Below are 19018 nucleotides of genomic sequence, written 5' to 3' on the forward strand. Positions count from 1 at the left end.
ACTTCTCTGGCTAGGTTATTTGGGTGGCAGATAGGAGCCTCAGTGCCCCTCAGCAAGGAGTCCCCAATCACCAGGACTCTCCACTCTTTTGTTGTGGCACAGGTTACAGGTTACAAGCACAGGTTCCATCTCCAAGGAAACTTTATTCAATAAGACTTCTTAGCACGCTAACAGCGCTTTGGTAAGAGGTATGTACGGTGCTATAAGAGGTGCTAGCAAGATGATACTGGATAATCCACCCCATAAAGAGCTTATAGTCTCAGAGAAATGATCACTAGAAATAGTAGGGTTGTAACTTCTGATTTTGGCTTGGTTATGGGAGCAGTTTAAAAATACCTTGTCACAGAATCCACCAGAAAATTAGTAAATGAACTAGAGGTATATCAGCATATAGAATCAGAATAAAGACCCTAGAAATTGCAAACTTTTGGGAGTCAAAAAAAGTGAAAGGGAAAAGTCATATAAATCTAACCTATTTTAACTTTATTGGTAGTATTAGCCATATCAATAGTGAAGAGTGATCCAGAACATCCTTGGCCTGTCTTTGCAAATAGCCAATAGTTGGTATTTTAGAAGAGTGTGGAGAAAAATACACAAAAAAGTACAAAGTACAGTTCTCCTGCAAGATGATGAACAAGTCCTGACCACCATATTGAGACATTTAATGTCTCAATAGCTGGAATACATAATTAAGAAAAAGGGAGCAGTTATCCACAAAGTAGCCTACCTTTGTTCTTAATAGATACTTCTATCCAGGCTACCTTTTGAGAACAAATATCCCCTTTTTTTAAACAGCATGCCGTAAGGAGACTGGACTGATTTTCCTCCTCACTTTGAAACCCTCTGAAACACATAAATTGCCATACTGGCTCAGCCCCAGGCTTCATTTACCACAGTGCTCTTCACTTACATGCTCCAAAGGAATCATGGAAATGCAGCAGATGATGGAGTCTCACCCTGTGCAGTAAAACAGGATCTAGTATACCCAAACTAATCCTGAGAAATGTTTGTTTCTCCCATTCTTAAAGAGCTCCAGCAGTAGAAATGCTACAGTGCACTGATTTACACCTTTTCAGTATTTTGCCATTGGATTGGAAAGTTTGTTTACTAGCTTCAATCTCTGGAGCAGAATAATCTGCAGGGGCTCTCTTCTCTTCCCTTACTTGGGAGATTTTCAAGCTAGCTGGGGATTTCCAAGTAATTCAAGCAGGAGGGCAGCTCTGAAGGTCAGTAAATTATAGTAGTTGAATGTCCAAACAAGAAGAGACAGTGAATTGCATAGCTGGAGGTGGATGGAAAAGAGAAGGGTGGAGGTGATTGATAACAACAGGTGGTGAACAGACTGCTGTGACTGAAACCAGAGGTTTTGTATTCCCACGTTTCTTTCTAAGCCACCCCACACTTGTTTCAAGTCAGCTGAACAGAAGCAAACCAAAGCTGTGTAAATGTGGATCTGGAGAGGTTCATGCATTTTGGTAAAAGTGAGTGTGCTGCTGTTACGTATAATTCATGCTCTTATAATTCATGTAAGAAAAAGAAAAAAGACCTGGAAAAAATGTCCAATGTGACAGAGAGTAACAGTTTATTGAAGGTTAAACGTTTTTTTCATAGAATGCCTAGTGCAAGATAACTTACATTACCAATTGCTGATTTATTTAACTTTGAAAGTATACTTAGAAAGAGACCTGCAATTTGGCAATATACACTGCATATAAAGTAATCACTTGTTTTAAAACACAAATGATGCTGACTATTATAATGTGAACTGTTTTCCAGATGAAAAGAATTAAAGGGATGTAATTGGAGAAGTATGCAACAGTGGCTAATATGCTATTATTTGCAAAGAGATATTACAACTTATAATCTTCTTTCATGGGTTTATGTTGTTAGTGTTTAATCAGGCGTGTGAGTGTATTCAGGTGTTAAACCATTCTATTAGCTAGGAAAATTGCACTATTATTTACTGAGCTGTTTGTGATATATTGTTGTTGGATTTTTTTAGTTTCTATTTCTTGTCTTCATGCAGTTTAAGTAATTGTCCTTTCTACTTTTGTCTTGTACAAAGACTTGTAAAGTGTCACTAGGGCAAATAAGCCATGTTAAAAATCAGGGTTGCTTTTTTTTTTTTTTTCAGATGTTATATGAATTAATCTTGATCCTGTCTTGTCATCACATCACAGGTACAAGCTTCTATCTGTGAGTTTATATCAGCTTTCCTCTGGGAAACTCTTACATCCCCAGACATCTCCAGTGCTCAGTAATGATAACAGAGTGAGAGAAGAAGGGCTTAGTAAAACAGCATTTGCTCCAGAGCCCAGGTCATTGGGAAGTTCATGGTGATGAGAATGGGCAAGGTCATGCCAGGAGGTCAGACCGTGGGGCAGGGGCTGAGTGTGGGTCAGTGGGCTGCATGGTGGGGCAGGGGCAGGACTGCAAGGCAGATGGGGGGATGTGGTCATGTTTGAAGTTAGGTGGGAGGTATCCACAGCTGCCCAAGCATGGTGCTGTGTGCAGGCATAAGACAGCACTTTAGGCTGCCTGCAGCTCTGAGCAGCCTCCCCATCTCCTCAGAAGAAAGGTGGTGGGCTGGATGGACCAGTGCTGTGAACAATATTGTCCCAACTGATGATGCTGATCTGCAGTGCTGTACTTGGGAGGAGCTTGCCTGTCAGTTCCTGAAGAGGAATAGCTTTGAGCATGTACTAGGTGCTTTTCTGAATCAAAACTGGGCCCCAGGAATTCGTGAGGTCAGCAGGTGATGATGACAACATTGACTACCCTTTTCTTGGATAAGTCAGTAGGACTTCTAAGTAGACTTGCAGTTCGTTATTTTAAAAACCCTAAAACACTTCAGTCTTTCATTAAACTTTCAGGTCTCTCTTTGTCCTGAAGGCTGTCATGACTCCTGCATACCACCCAGAGCTGCTCTTAACCCTATTCTCTTCTGGTGTCTGATGTAGTTCAAGGGGAAGTTCTGTCCAAATCCCTTAGAAATGGTAGTCATGGTCTAAGCACATTTGACTGTTGATGAAAAGAGATACAGTCAGTGCAAATGCACCTGTTGCTATTTTTAAAAATATGGCCAGGGAAGATTTAGTACCTGTGAGAGGAAGGTACCCTGTCTCAGCAGTTAGAGTAATACCCTGGAAAAGAAGATAGTCAAGGTGAGTGCCCTGTCTGGTCTTAGAGAGTTTAAATAACTACATTTTATTGTGAGTAAAGGTTCATTGGGAGGAAATAAACTGTGTATGGATTTGTGTGTAAAGGCTGATATTAGGAAGATGAGGAACCAATCATATTATTAGGGGTGCATCCAACAAGCTATTTTTGGAAGGATGCAATAACTGGTATCAGTGACACGCAGAACACTGGAAAGCCCTTAATAAGAGAGCTGTTTCATCCGTGTCAAGAAAACAAATAAAGTGGTTCAGGGAAAAATCACCAGGATGATAAAGAATTTGTGTATTCATGAAGAGACCTAAAGAGCTGAGCTTGCTTAGTCTGGCTGAATGAAGATCCAGAGGGATATATGACTGTTCAGCATCACTCTTTCAGGGAGTAAGCAACAGAGAAAGCACCAGAATATTATTTCTTTAAATCAGTCATGAGTTATTTTAATCTGAAATTAGAAAAATATTTCCAATCCTCAGATGGACTCTGAACTCCAGTCTGTAAGTCAGACCACTAAAATTATGCACAGCTACTTGACTTGTACACATCTTCTCTTCAGAACTGAACCATAGTTAAACTCTGACTTTATTTGTTTGTTTGTTTAGACTGGAAAGTATCCCTCTTGCCTGTTCTATGAACTCTGATTGTGTTTATGGCATGCCTTTCAAACTACACTGTCTAATGTCATTTTCAGTCTAGACTACAGTGAGTGACAGAGTTGAAGGAAAAGGCAAAGATGATTCATGAAACTTGTCTGATATAAAAGGGGTCCCTACCCCTTCTTGGTTGGGGTCACTGTAGCTTTCCTCCCTTACGGTTCCATTGGCAGCCCGTGATACTAGTTTAAAGTTTTGCTTCCAACTTTAAAAATGGAATAAAATTTCCAATAAAGCCCCTGCTATACTGGTGATTACATTTCTGTGATTTGTTGATGCAACTGTATTCTTTTTCATCATCACACAGCATAAAATCCAGGATGAGCCCTGCAAGAGGTGAGACCAAAGTATAATGACTGCAAGAAATTCAGTTTGAAACAGCCATCCAAACGACACTAGTCAAACCAAGGTCTGTCTCTTTGATTTCCTCTTTGAAAAGTCCTTTCCACTAAGAAACCTTTTTACTAACCCTTGAATTGTCAACCTTCCGTCTCATCCCCCTAAAAGGCAATAAATTTGAAAAGAAGGAAATTAATGATACTCTCTGCAATAAGAGCTTTATTTTCTCCGAAGGGAGAAAATACAGTGTTGTCAGTAAATCTGTTCCTCTGTGTTTATACGTTTCTGGTGCAAAAGGAAGACAAGGACAGATTTTTCTTACAAGACCATCATTCTGCTGGAGCAAAACACATGGGATGAGACTATAGATGCTCACGGGTCATGACATCATTTAGGTGTCTTCTGAAGAACTAGTCACTCAGGGCTGTTTTATGGTCAGTAGAGAGAAATAATCATTTATAGACCATGACCCACCTTATGCACTTTAATAATTGACCTAAGCATGGAGTTACAGGGGCCCATGTAGACCTCTTCCTTTCCTTCTCTTTCATGATGCAACTCTCTTCCATGAAGCTGATTCTTATTTTCTTTCTTTCATGAAGTTCACAGCTCCCAATTTTTGCCTTGGCAAGCAAAATAATGATGTCTATTACCTTTCTGTACCTGGTTCATCATCAGACACGTGCACATTGTAATTCCTAACACACACAAGAGATTACACTGGTTATTATTTACCAACATTCGATAAACTCATGTAAAACAAAGTTTTCAAATATATGTAGAAATACACATGTTCTTCTCCATCATTCTAGTGATAAGAGAAATACCGGAGTCTGGCGGTGGATTGATCCTGCGTGGGTGGAAGAGCAGGCAGGGTAATCTGACTGTGGGGCTACTTTGCATGGCACGTTTTGGAGACAGTTTTGCACAGAAAAGTTCAGGGAATGCTGTCAAGAAAAGGAAAGGATCAGCATCCTGGTATGCACACAGATTTAGTGGCCCATAACCCTGCTGGAGTATACTGGAAGATAGAGCATTTGCTGAGGTGCCCACCAAAGGCCTGCAACGTGCATGAAGGCAGTGAGGAAGAAGTTCATCTCTGTCCTTGTCAGAGGTCTTCCTTGTACAAGGAAGGATGCATTTCACCTGAAGTGAAGCCTGTAATATTTAATTACTAGACACTACTGACAACTACTCAGGGGACAGAGATTTTTTTTCATCTAGTATTATTTGTTCATTATTGAAAGCAGCAGTTTCTCGTTGGGCTAACCTCTACTGCTGCTGACAGGAAAAGTAGAAGGGAAAATCCACAGGACGTGGGCAACAGAAGTAGTCTGGATGCAAAAGCACATGAATTGTTCAACATAGAGAAACAGGGATAGCCCTTTTCAACGATAAAGGAGTGAGAAGCAGAGCTACACCCTATAGTTAACATGACAACACATTGAGTGTCTAATGATTATGAGTCATTTAGCTTAGTCTTCTCACTTTTAAAGCTGTCATGTTTTATACATAGCACCTAATATGAACTTTATTCTAAAATGAGTTGTTGAAGTGGGCTAAAAGGACTAAGTGTGATGGAAGATGAGGAATAAAAAAAAAGGGGGGGGGGGTGAATTCTCACCTCACTGGAGTCAGTGGAAAGACTTCTGTTGCATTAGATAACAAGAAATTCACCCAAATTGACTGAAAATTTGTTGAGAGGTCATGTGAAGGTGAAATTTTAGAGCTTGGTCTTGTGACGTGTTGAACACTTGAAACTCTTGTAAAGGTGCACCGAGTGCATTACTGGACAGACCTTATTTACATTTTAAGACTTGTAGAACGCTTTTCCAGAGTTGGCCTGAAATCTTTCTTGAGATAAAACTTTACAGTGGAGAACAAGATTTTAATACTTTCTCTGTCATGGTGATTTCAGATCCAGTGACATTGAACAGATTGAATAGAATGGGTTGGATTGGCTGTATCACCTAAAGTCTGGGACAGGGCTCAGTAGGTAGTCACGATAGCTTAATACAGAGCCTTACATCATGGTATCTGCTTCTTTAGTTTGCTCCTGTGGCTGCTTTGAGAAGAGAGGTGTACTATGTCTGGCTGGGGTGGAGTTATCTTTCCCTGCAGCAGCCCATACAGTGCTATGCTCTGCACTTGTAGCTAGAACTGCTCTGGTATCACACCAGTGTTGTGTCTACTGCCGAGCAATACTGGCACAGCACCAGGACTCCCTCCAACACCCTCAGAGCCAGCAGGCTGGGGGTGAGCAAGAGGTGAGGAAGGAACATCACCAGGGCAGCTGAACTAAACTAACCAAAGGGATATTCCATGCCATGTGGTGTCACACTCAGCACAAAAGGTGGCAAAAGGAAGAAGAGAGGAGGGGTGGGCTCTCATCGTGAAAACATCTGTCCTCCTGAACAATGGCCATGCACATTGAGGCCTGCTTCAAGGACATGGTCAAGCATCACTTATATGTGGAAAGTAGAGAGTAATTTCTTTCTTCTGTGTTTCCACGCAGCCTTTTTTTTCCCCTCTCCCCCTAGCCCTTTTCCTTTTTAATTAGTTAAATTATTTAAATAATAATATTTTTCTGGTAGTAATTATTCTTGCCTTAATTAAATTATACTTATCTCAACACGTGAGTTGTTTCTTTCATTTTCTTCTTCCCATCCTCTTCTGAGGAGGGGGAGTGAGAGAGCAGTTGTGGTGGAGTTCAGCTGCCTAGCAAGGTAAAACCATCACAGGAGGCAACAGAAAAGGAGCTTTACCTCCAAACTAGCTAACAAGATGAAAAAGTCTAGTACACTGCTTACAGGCTGTAAGATAAACAGGTAGGAGGAAAGCAGGAGAAAATATAATGAGTGACATCTTCAAGTGATGTGTAAAAACAATCTCAACATCTCTACTACACTTAAAGAAAGTTCTTACTAACACAAGGATTTCAGGGTCAGCAATACCGTTCTCTGTGTGAACATTTTTAGTAAACATAGTCTTTTCTGACCATAATGGAAACAATCCTTCAAGTCTATGAATTTTGCCTAAAAGGGCAACAAACTTTTTGAGATGGGTAAGAAAGAACTGGTTGAAGTTCAGTTAGTTGGCACAGGAAATTTTTTAATGAGACACATTAAACAATACAGAAAATGAACTTTCATGAATTCCAGAATCATCTTTGTTGACAGCATTTGATCCTCTCATCTGCTTAAATAGGAATATCAACTGAACTGTAGATATTTCCAGAAACTACTGGAACTTTATTCTTTCTAAACTTCAGGTTTCTTTGCTACACCTCTGTTCTGTCAAATGTGATCCTAATTGTCTGATGTTTAATGTCATCCATCAGACCAATTTTTAATTCTTCAAATGGTGTTTCAAGAACTCTGATCCCTAATTTAATTAATGAATCATTATTTCCTGAGTTACTAGCTGCATCTGTTCCTCTTCATTTTTTGTTAAACAATAGCATTTTTTTCACTTGTCTCTTTGAAAATAAGTGCTGTAAATTGGTTGTGATGCTCAAATGTTTTTGCTTTTAAGCCTTCCCTTCCCTTCCCTTCCCTTCCCTTCCCTTCCCTTCCCTTCCCTTCCCTTCCCTTCCCTTCCCTTCCCTTCCCTTCCCTTCCCTTCCCTTCCCTTCCCTTCCCTTCCCTTCCCTTCCCTTCCCTTCCCTTCCCTTCCCTTCCCTTCCCTTCCCTTCCCTTCCCTTCCCTTCCCTTCCCTTCCCTTCCCAATGTGACCCCTTAAAAGACTGCAAAGATCTCGTGGGGTCAGAGCTTATTGCGAATTACTCCATCAGCAGGCCTTCTTTTGTGTAATGACATCCAGGCCCCAGTGAAATCCATGAACATTTTGACATACAGTATTTTTATTCATATTACAGCTAATTGATTCATGCCAATGAAGCACTCTGAAACTATACAAACACTTACTTTATTCTTTTTTATGTTTCATGATTCTTAAATCACATGAAGCTTGAATTGGTGGATTTCTCTCTTTGTAATCTGAAACTGATCTTATCAAAGATTGACAGACTGTTCCCACTTTTCAGAATATGCCTTCACAGTGTTGGTCTAACTTTGCTACTCAGTGAAACACCATGTGGAAGCATGACCTCTCCAAAGCCAACAGGGGCCATGATCCTATCCAAAAATGTCACCTCAAACAAGACTGAACACCTAATATGTGTGCAAGGAAAATTTTAGGAAGTTGTGTGAAGAGACACTTCCCCCTTGTGGAAACTGATCAAGCTTCTTGGCTTTGCTTGATTTGCCCCTTACTCCAGCTCTGAATGGTAAAAGCCAACGGTGGTTTGCCATCTGCAGTAATGTGTCTGAGTTTAGTGATCAGGAGTAAAACTGAGCTCTTTATAAAAGTAAGACCAGCGTTTAAGACCAGATTAATTTTCATCCAGAAGTTCTGGCCTTTTTTTAACCCAGTTACCTGAAGTGTGTCTCAAGAAGAAACCAAAGTGAAGGCGGTGGGATGAGGGAGTACACTGTTCTTAGGTCCTACCCATTACCACGCTGCCACTTTGGACACTTAATAACATTCCTATGGACACTTGTTCACAAGAGATTGGGATACACAGGTACTTCTCAATATCATATTTAGAAATCATCTTGATTGTGTTCTTTGTTAAAATAGGTGTTTTTATCTTAAGTAGTGATAAATAACTCTTATATATTATTATTAGTTGTTACATATATTATCATACTGCCTACTTAGACTTGTATATTATTTGAAAGTAATTTGTATCTCCCATCTTTTCACAGTCTCCACTAATACTTGGTTTTAATACATGTACACTAATGTGCTCTACTTCTATGACGTATCCTGGATGCAAGAATAGTTGAAGAACTGAAATCTTAAAGTAAAAACAAGGTTCATCTCATTGAATTAATATTTACATCCTGTAAAACACTGACTAATACATGGGTGCTATAGGGGGGAGAGATCTATAAGGAGCTGGTTGCCCATTACCTGCCCAGCCTAAGGAGGTCTCCCAGCCCCTATGAGCTGATGAGCACCCTTGAGAGGCTCCCAGCCCCAGTAGCTGGAGCACAGATTTCTCCCCTCTGTACCACACCTGTGCTGCTCAAGAACCAGAGCAGAGCCAGCACCAGCAGCTCAAGGCAAGCAGCCTGAGGCTGGTGAACAAACATGTTTTGTTTGGCACCCAGCAACACCCTGAAGGAATGAGCATCTCTCTGCTTTTCCCTTCCACTGTTCCTGGATTTCAGAGCACGCAAAGGGTTGTTTGCTGTGGAGGTGGATGAGGTGTTACGGGTCATGCAATTCATGGCATCGCTTCTCTTCAAGAGGCTGTGTGCCCTCACTCCCGATGAGTTTCTACCAGTTTCTTTTAAGTCTGGGAAGAAAAACTCAGACTGGCCCCTTCTGAAAGGTTACTGATGTGGGGTAAGGCAGTAATAACAGTCCCATTAAATGGTACATGACAGTACACCTTGGAATCCATTAGTATGTGTTGGGTCTGATCCCTGTGCCCTTAAGATAAATAGGGTTCTTTCATCACTGTGGAGGAGCAGTGGGGTGAGGAGTGCTGGTGTCACGAACGAGTTTTTCTGGAGGGTGACCACTCTGCTGCCTGCTTGCTGTGATCCCCCAGCATGACAGCACAGCAGCCCTGTGGTCCAACAAAGTGACCCAAGCTTGGGCAGAGTGGGGCTCACCTCCCAGTGATACTGCTTCCATGCTGAAGTTGTTTTGGGCAAATTATTTCAGCTTCTTCCATATCCACAGCTTACCTGTATCTGTAAAAATAGATGCGTGCTGTCTTTCCAAGTTCTGCTAACAAACAGCTTTATGGAACTGGCGGTTTCAGACCCAAAAGGACCTGTGAGGGCCACTGAGAAGCTGGCTATCACCAGGGAAAGACCTGAATCCACAGCTGTGAGATTCCTACAGCTGGAAGTTGGGGAACATCCCTTGTATTACAGTACTTTCCATTTGTATGGCTGGGAAGTGGATTTCTTCCCAACATGAACATGCACATCCCTTCATTAGAATTAGCCCCTGTAAGTGTTATACAGCTGAAATAAAATTCACCCTATTTTACATTGAACAATCAATTTGTATGTATTTGAAGTGACTTCGTGGTCTAACAAACTTGCATGATTGAGTAGGTATCATTTCCCTAAATCACTTTTAACAGATCTTCTCATTAATCATTGCATATCTCAACAATTTGACCCCGTTAAAGTACGTAAAGCATGCATTCAACAACTGACTTAGTTACAGAGTCACCACTTAGTCCAGAGATTAAATGCAAAGTTGTATTACATGTAGGGTATTACAAAAATAACCCCAGGCTTTTAGTTTTGATTTCCACTCTATTGATTTGCACTAGGTAAATTTAATTCCAAATCTTACAGATGGCTGAGATAGTCATTCAATTTTTTCATTGCAGTGTAGAAACCATTAGGAAAATGGAGACGTAAAGGTCACAGTAATCTTTTCTGGAATGAAGAATGAAGAACCAATTTTATTCAGAGGCCAGATTTATACCAAGAGCTCTGAAGCACTCACTATGCCATTGTTTAAGTATGTACAAAGTTTCATTGCTATGCAATATTTGTGAAATGTGTTGCCAACAGATGATGGAAATGTGGAAAATGACTTATTTCCTTCTATGCGTGGATAGTAGGAGATTCAAGAGTGGGAGATTCCCATGTTACATACAAGCAGGGCATTTTTCCATGGGCACTTTTGTACTCCTCCATCCTATGAAAGTGTCTATATTGGCCTTATGATCTGTGACTGGGATGTGGAGAAGTACCTTGGATCTGCCTCACAAATAATCACTTTTTTTCTTCAAAGCAGTCACTTTTTCCTACACAGATACTTAGAGGAAATACTGCTATAAGAGAGAAACTGAATTTATTGTCATTAATTTTATTTTTCTTCTTCTTCCACATGAAAGATATTCAGTGTTTAACAAAGTTGTTCCATGTTTAAAAGAAGGCAATATAATATAACTACAAAAGTTACATACACAGGTATAGTGTCTTTAAAGAAAAAAACGGATTTTACAACCTCAGTATTGATGAGTGCCTGTAAGCACTTTTTAAGCTCTTAGCATGTAAATGTTGGGAGCAATTCAGATGCCTAAACACGGGAGTCTAGAGCCAGTGCAGATGGTCTCAGGGTACCCAGCTATCCTGTAATAAGGGTGAGAGTGACTTTACTGCAGGTCCTGGATCAGATGTGTCAGACTCAAATGCCTCAGCTCTGGCAGCCTGAGGCACCCACCTGCTTCAGGCACATACACCACTTTCCATGGGGCTTCTGTTCGAAAGGTGAGGGAAGTATAAGAGCAGGCAGCCTAGAGTTAGAGCTGCAAACCCAGAAGTTAGGCTTTGCAGAAAGCTGCTTGTCAGACTCCCCTTAGCTCCTTAGCTTAAGGGTTAACTACAGCTATTGGCCTGAGTTAGTGTGCCTGAGTTAGCTGAGTGAAGCATTTTTCTTACAGGAATTACATTGGTATCCCACTTGCTGCTGTTTTAAACTCTCACTATGAACATAATGCCCCTTTGCCTCATTTAGCTTTGTTCCTTATACCTTCTTACTTTCAATCAAAATGCTGATATCCTTCCTTGTACTCCTCGTTGTGTCCCTAGTACCAGAAGCCTTGAACCTGTGGCACACTGAAAATTCACAAAACAGAGAGATAAGTTTGTGTACTACAGTTATAAGAAAATATAATAAATGTTTATTTCATAAGTACATATATGAAAGCCAAGGAGTTTTCTGTAGATCCTTTTTCCCTGAAAGACAGTAATAATGCACTGAAAAACAGTGGGTTTTTGAACTATGAGCTTTACCTTTTAGTCTTATTTATTGAAGCAAGGTTTAAAAAAACAAATGATGTGGAGAGAAATAAAGGAAGTAATAGTTCCTTGAGGAAATAGTTTCTTGAGGAAGACCTCCTAAGTTCTGCTCCACATGTATTAATGGAAAAATGTGTTATAATAGCACTGTATGTAAAAAAGAAAAGTAATAAGAACCCTTTACATTTGGTACCACAGCAAGGTTACAAGCCTTATTAAATTTGTATTTACATATTACAGTGAACTCACTTTGTTCCAGGGTAATGTGGGGCTATGAACTCTGGGGAGTGGAAAACACCAGGTCCTACAGGAAACACAGGCAAAGGAGACACCTGGATCTGGAAGAACAGATATATAGCAGGGGATCACAAGTTCTGCTTCATTAAATACTCCATGCCAACTGCTCACAGTTTATTTTTTTACCCTGATCTACTCAGGGTTCACATCTCTATTGGCCATTGCAGTACCCTGCTAACTTGCCTGCCCTGCCAAATTTACTATATTGCAACTCCTGGCAACAGAAAACTCTCTCATTGATCTCAGACAGGTTCCCAGGCAGAGTGTTAAGACCACACGTGGTAACAGAATGGAACTGAAGAGAACTTGGTCTCTTGGCTTTTTGGTACTCTCCTTGTGTAACTCCAGGTGAGCCACAAAGAGGCTTTGTTTCTTCACTTGGCAAAGCAGGGTTAACAATGTACTTTTATCTCCTGACGTTGTGATAAAGATAATTCTTTTCTAAAAAGAAATATGTGTAAGGCACTAACTACAAAATGTCACAAGTGAAAAGAAAAGAAAAAAATCCATAAGAGCACCTCTCCCTCCTTTTTTCACACTGTGTTGTCACTGAATCTTGTCATTTTTATTCTACATCTACCTCTTATCCCAACCTGTCTTCCCTGATCTTGTTACTTCAGTCTCTTCATCTCAACCCAGATCAGCTGTTTCAATTGTTCTATGTTCACGCTAGATACTCTTAGTTATTCCCGTGGCTTATTGCATGGGTGGGCAGCAGAAGTAATAATTAGTCACTTAATAGAAAGGTCGTGTGCTGAAGATTTCACTCTCTGCTTACTATCCCTTTTGCCAACATCCACTTCCAACCTTTCATCCCATAGGACTGACCCCCGATCTCTGTAGTTACTTGGCATTAAGATAAATGCTTACATTTGCTTCATTTGCTGTGTTTATTTGTTTGTTTGTTTTTTGTTTGTTTGTTTTTGTTTGTTTTTACAGAGAATGATATGTATGAAGACAAACACTCTACAAAAGTTTGGTGAGAAATTTTTCAGCAGTTTGTATGAGTGCTGAGATCAAGTGCCTAGGAGCTGCAGTGTGTAAAAGAGTGTTCTTTCCTAAAATTTTCTAAGAGTGAAAATGACTCATTTGCTAGTATATCAGTTTGTGGCAAGAAACCATACCTATGGTATAGTCAATACAATCAATTCTTAGTTACTTCTAGCTGAATAAGAACAATTTTATTATTATTATTATTTCATGTCAACACATTTTAATTGATAATATATTGCATTAAATTATCTGGTTTCATTTTTAAGCCCTTTTGTGCCATTGATGTGCCAGTGATTTTCAGATGTTACTTTGGCTGAAATATGCAGTAAAATAGAAAATAGCTTCAGAATCCCAGATTAGCTGTCACTGATGGCATAAGTCTGTCAATAGCAGCCAGTAAATGCAGGAGACTGACTTTTTCCTGTTATTTTTATTTATAAATTCCATTTCAGAACAGCAATAAGACACTGCAGGCCATGCATTTTGAAGGGATTATTGCACTTCTCTGATGACTAAAGTCACTTGCCCTTTAGCCTCGTGTCTTATAACACCTCCCGAGGTGTTCGGTAGTAGTCCAGAAATGCACGGCATGCTGTGTCTTATAGCTTAAATATATTTAGCTTGATCACACAGAAAAATAATGACAAAGTAAGAGAACGTGCAAGGAGCACTCTCCCTCCCCCCCAGCTATTCCATTCTTTTTCCATTCTGCTTTAATCAACTCATAAGTAAAATAATTCACAGGTCACCAACTGTTTTTAAAAATGTACATGAAACGCGGAACGATTGTTTCCCTGTTATGGTATCTTGCAGCATATATGAAACAGCAGCCTTTTAATACAGTTTGGATTGTTGCATAATATAGAAATACAGCTAAATTCTTAAAAGGGTTAAACAGTTCCATTCTGCCTTAAATTACCACTGTCATTCAATTCATTAGATGAGTTTATGGAGTTACAATATGTCTGTAATTTATAGCCTGCTTACTGACAGAGCTTAATGCTAACATATGCCTAATTTGCCAAGGTTATCTCGAGCCCCATTCATCTCCCCCACTAACAATATGCTGCTGATTCCATGCTTCATGGATGAGGTACATGCGGTTTCATATTTAGTGCTATCAATCACAAGTAATTGCCTCCAGCTCCCCGCCTCAGTGTTCAAAGTGATTTCTCTTCAGCCTCTGAGGCTTGATGAAAAGGGGATGCATAGCCAGAGGAGGGCATCATCCTCCAGCCTTAGCAGCTGCAGATCTGAAGGAGCTGAAAATCAGAGAGTGAGACGCATACCTGCAGCTGATACCTCCAAACTTTTCTCTGCCCAGGGCAAGCAGGCTGGCTCCTGAAGTAATGCCCTCAGGATTTCCAAAGCGATGTGCTGGACTAACCTCTGACACCTCCAGCCCAGATCCCAGCCGAGGGATCCATCTCTGTGCTCTCGGGCTGTTAGCGTGGCTGCACGGGCACACGGGAAGTTGCCAGACCTGAGGCTGGCAGGGCAGACCACAATTCACTTGTGTATTTTCAGTATGCACCGAGTCTCCTTGGTGTGTTTGTAATACCCCCAACTAAAAGTACCCTGTGTAGCATAACAATTTCAAATTGTAGGAGCCCCAGTCCTACCAACTCTAAAACCTGTGCTCAGTTTCATTCCTGGGAAGGGTCTGGTTGGTTTGCCTTGCAGAAGTGTTTACAGTATCAGGGTCTAAGGAGAGCAATTAACTCACACTTCCCTGCTCTCTTCCTCTTTGTTTGCTTGCTGATATTTTCTGCAACTTCAGGTTAATCTATAATGGCCCCATGTATCAGTATCAACCTCCCTCTCTATCTCATTAGGCTTTTTTTTTTTATATATATGTCTGTATTCATCCTAGAAGCTGAATACCGATCAAAAATTCAACTGAAGCGTCTGATCCTGAACTGTTTTTGTATATTCTTACTGCAGTTCATGGGGATTGCTCATGTTCCTGTGCGAGTACCAGCAGTTGCAGTGCATGGATCAAAATCTTTGATTTCACACATGCAAACAAATGCACGTAGACACATACACACAGTCTCTCAGTCAAAACTAGCAGCTAAACTAGCTGCTTAGATATGTAGTTTTCTAAGCCCTTAGATATATTCCAAAAATATTTTAGATCACATTAGAAAACAGATAACGAGTTAACAAATATGGTTTGCTAAATTGCATCTTTCCCTTTGTGATTCTACAATGAAGAATATCTAGGAAGAATTTTGGTTTTGGAAACTCTTCTATCAGCCAGCTATAATCTTAGATTTGTTGAGGCTGGTACTGTGCTTGACATTAACATCTCTGCTGGAAAATGGAGACTATTTGGCAGACTCAGTGAAACTCTGCTCAAGTGAATTTACTGTGATCTGCAGTACTGAAAGAAATTACTGCAGCAAAAACAATGTTGATTTTTTTATTATTTATTTATTTATTTATTTATTTATTTATTTATTTTAGGAGTTAAAACCAGAGTGGTGTTCAATGGTTTTACTGCATAGGAAAACCATATTTTTAATGCTTACTTTGAAAATGAAAAGAAAGTAAAAATATATTTAATTAAAGAAAATGCTGATGCTCTTTTTTTTTCTATGACTTGAAAATCTCTGTCATATATGGAACTGATGGTTAATGATATGAAAACCAGTGTTAGTCCGTCTTAAGTGCGGTTGTTTTTTTTGGTTTGTTTCCTGGGTAGTGCCACAGCTCAGGAGCATGTGATGAAAGGAGAGCAGTTGTGGGCTTCAAATAAGTTTAGTGAAAGGCAGAAAGAACTCCGAGAGCAATCAGAAAAACTGATGTGGATGCAGAAGAATATACTAACTCTGTGTCTACGTGGTTAATTGTCATTATTTTTATTATGAATTGATATTAACATGACTTTAAAATAGCAGTGATTCTTGCTTGTATTTAAATAAGCTTTTACTTCTAAAGTGCCTGATAGGATACAGTCAAAGAATCTGCTAAAAATTTGAATTCATTTTCTATCCTGCCCTCAGATAAAAGGCCAAATATTTAGTTTTTATAGCATTGTTTTAATTTTTTAGGTTTACCTTTTAATCACATCAAGTGAGCAACAGAAATATATTCAATACTCTTTTCCATGCTGTTTGTATTAGCATGATTTACAATTCAGGAGTGTGACATACAGTTATTAAAAAAAAAAAGTTTGAAAAATACAATATTAGTTATTATTTAATCTGGGGTTTGGGACTTTGTCTATTTTGTAATGTATGAAATAAATATGAAGACAAAACAGAGCATTTATAGAAGAATTTCTGAAAGGGATAGAAGAAATTTTAATTTTATTTTATTTTTTAAAACAATTGTTGTGAGTCTTCAGAAATATACACATTTATCTCAATATAACTTAAGCAGTACTAGCCAAGAGAAGAGAAATAACTGCCAGAAGTATTCAGAAAACTTATCTTTTTGTTTTAAAGACTGTTTCTTAATCACTGGCTGGAAGGAAATTTCTTTGTTAATCTTTGCATATATTCAAAAGGGCTATAAGGCTAAGTGGATGCACTTTGCATTGCGTCTGCTGACTTCCTATTCAGAGCATCTCTGACAAGCGGGGGGGTGGAGTGGTGCTGTGCTGCGGTTTGTGGGAATAGGCTCTTTCAGTTCTGGTTTATTACATGGCTAATTAACCAAGGTCACCGAGCTCTTTTATAAGTCTGCCAATAGAGACATCACTGGTGCTTTAACAGATCTGTTTATTATATTGCACATCCTGACAATATGACAATGATTAAAAAAAAAATACAGGGGAGCATTTACCTGGAGCATTGAATACACATGCAAACACCAAAAACAAAAATAAAACTTAAAGAGTAGGCACCAAAATATCCTGGATTTTTTTTTTCCAGTTTAATCTTAAAACTATTTCTGTACAATGTTCCTCCACAATGGATATGCACAGCAAATATAAATAATGACTACAGGAATTTGTAAACTGTCACAGTAATAACCTGATTTACCTGTGTTACGGGATCTTTGGCGAGATTAGTTTTCTGTATACAAATTAACAAGGAATGTATGGTGTTGAATAATTAAGTAGTAAGACAAGGAGCTATGTCTCAGGATTATTCACTAGGCTAAGATAAGCCTCAGTATCCCTGTAGCTGCTGTGAATGCAGAACAGTGATGTTTGTGGCCGATGCTGCACAGAGACATTTTGCAAGATGCTGTCACCTTCATTTAAGTAGCCAAGGGGCTCTCTTAAAACTGATGAGACTAGGACTGTGCCTGAGCCCAAAGGTTTGGTGGTCAGAGGCCTCCTCTGGCTGTCCTTGGCACACACAGCTTCCTCAGTCCCACTCCAGCCCTGAGTGTGAAACCAGGAGAGCGTGACATGACAATGTCCCTGTATGACACGTACCGCAGGTCCCAAGGGAGCTTCGGTGACAGCTCATCATCCCCATAACACCCACCTTGTACTTGCCTCTGAGAAATCCATTGGCAGCTGTGCACTGCTCCGTTCTCTTCTCCTAAATCAGCTCTCACGGCAAGGCTGCTGCTGTAAGTGTTATATCTAATACTAGCATGGCATTTCCCTGTCATCATGGTGGCCTCTCCTGGGGCAGTGAGAAGACCTGCAACCCTTCTGTCTGACAGTGCTGGCTCACTGGTAACTACTGAACCTGTGTCAGAGCTGACCCATATGAAGCATGTTTGCCAGCGGCTACACAGATGTGTACATGAGCCTCCAAAGTCCTGTCTGGATGTCACCTGGCTGGTTTGGCCCCCACGATGCCGCCAGCTGAACTGGAATGATTTCACGATGATCTTCAGGAAAGCAAAGGATATGCAGACCAAACCTGAGTGATGGTGTAAGGGGCAATCTCAGCAGTCTTTATTTATTTATTTATTTATTTATGTATATTTTTTGGGGGGGAGGGGCAAGGGGTGGAGGTTGCTAAACAGCACTCATAATGCTGGATATCTGTAGGGTGCTGCTTTTTCTGAGAGGGTTGGCAGGGCCAGGTGAGCACCAATGGCCCCTTAAAGACTTCGGCAATGTTCATGGGGGATGGAGTCGGGACTTCTGGTTCTTAGCCCCAGCTGCAGTTTTCTGGGCTGTGGTCTGAGGAGTTGGGTGCCTCTGTGGCTCCAGCAATGTGTTCTGTGCATCCAGTAGGCCCCAGGGTGGAAAGGCAGCCGTGTTTCTCTCCCAACCTTTCCTGTACTGCCTCCAGAGGCCTCTAGTGCACTATGGGAGGCACTGACCTCCTCAGCCATTCCTCCCTACATGGCATTCCCGTCCTAAACCTCATATCCCGACTTGGTACCAAGAGGTGAGCTGTTTGCTTGCTGTGAAAGGAAAGGATTCCAAAGGGTAGTGTATCATCTGCTGGAAAAGTGGCATTTCAGGGGAGATCTTACATTTTTTACCAAAGCCCGTAAGTGATGGGACCAGGGGCGACAATTTTAAACTGTAAAGGGGTAGATTTAAATTGAATATTAAGAAGGCATATTTCATGGTGAGAATAATGAGACACTGGAACAGGTTTCCCAGAGAAGCTGTGGATGCCCCATCCCTGGAAGTGTTCAAGGCCAGGTTGGATGGGGCTTTAGGCAACCTGATCTAGTGAGAGATGTCCCTGCACGTGGCAGGAGGTTGGACTGGGTGTTCTTTAAAGGTCCCTTCCAACCCAAACCATTCTGTGATTCTCTGATTCTGTGATATTGGACCATGACATCCCT

Source organism: Aythya marila (assembly GCF_965140915.1).
Source record: "Aythya marila genome assembly, chromosome: 1".
Classification (NCBI taxonomy): domain Eukaryota; kingdom Metazoa; phylum Chordata; class Aves; order Anseriformes; family Anatidae; genus Aythya; species Aythya marila.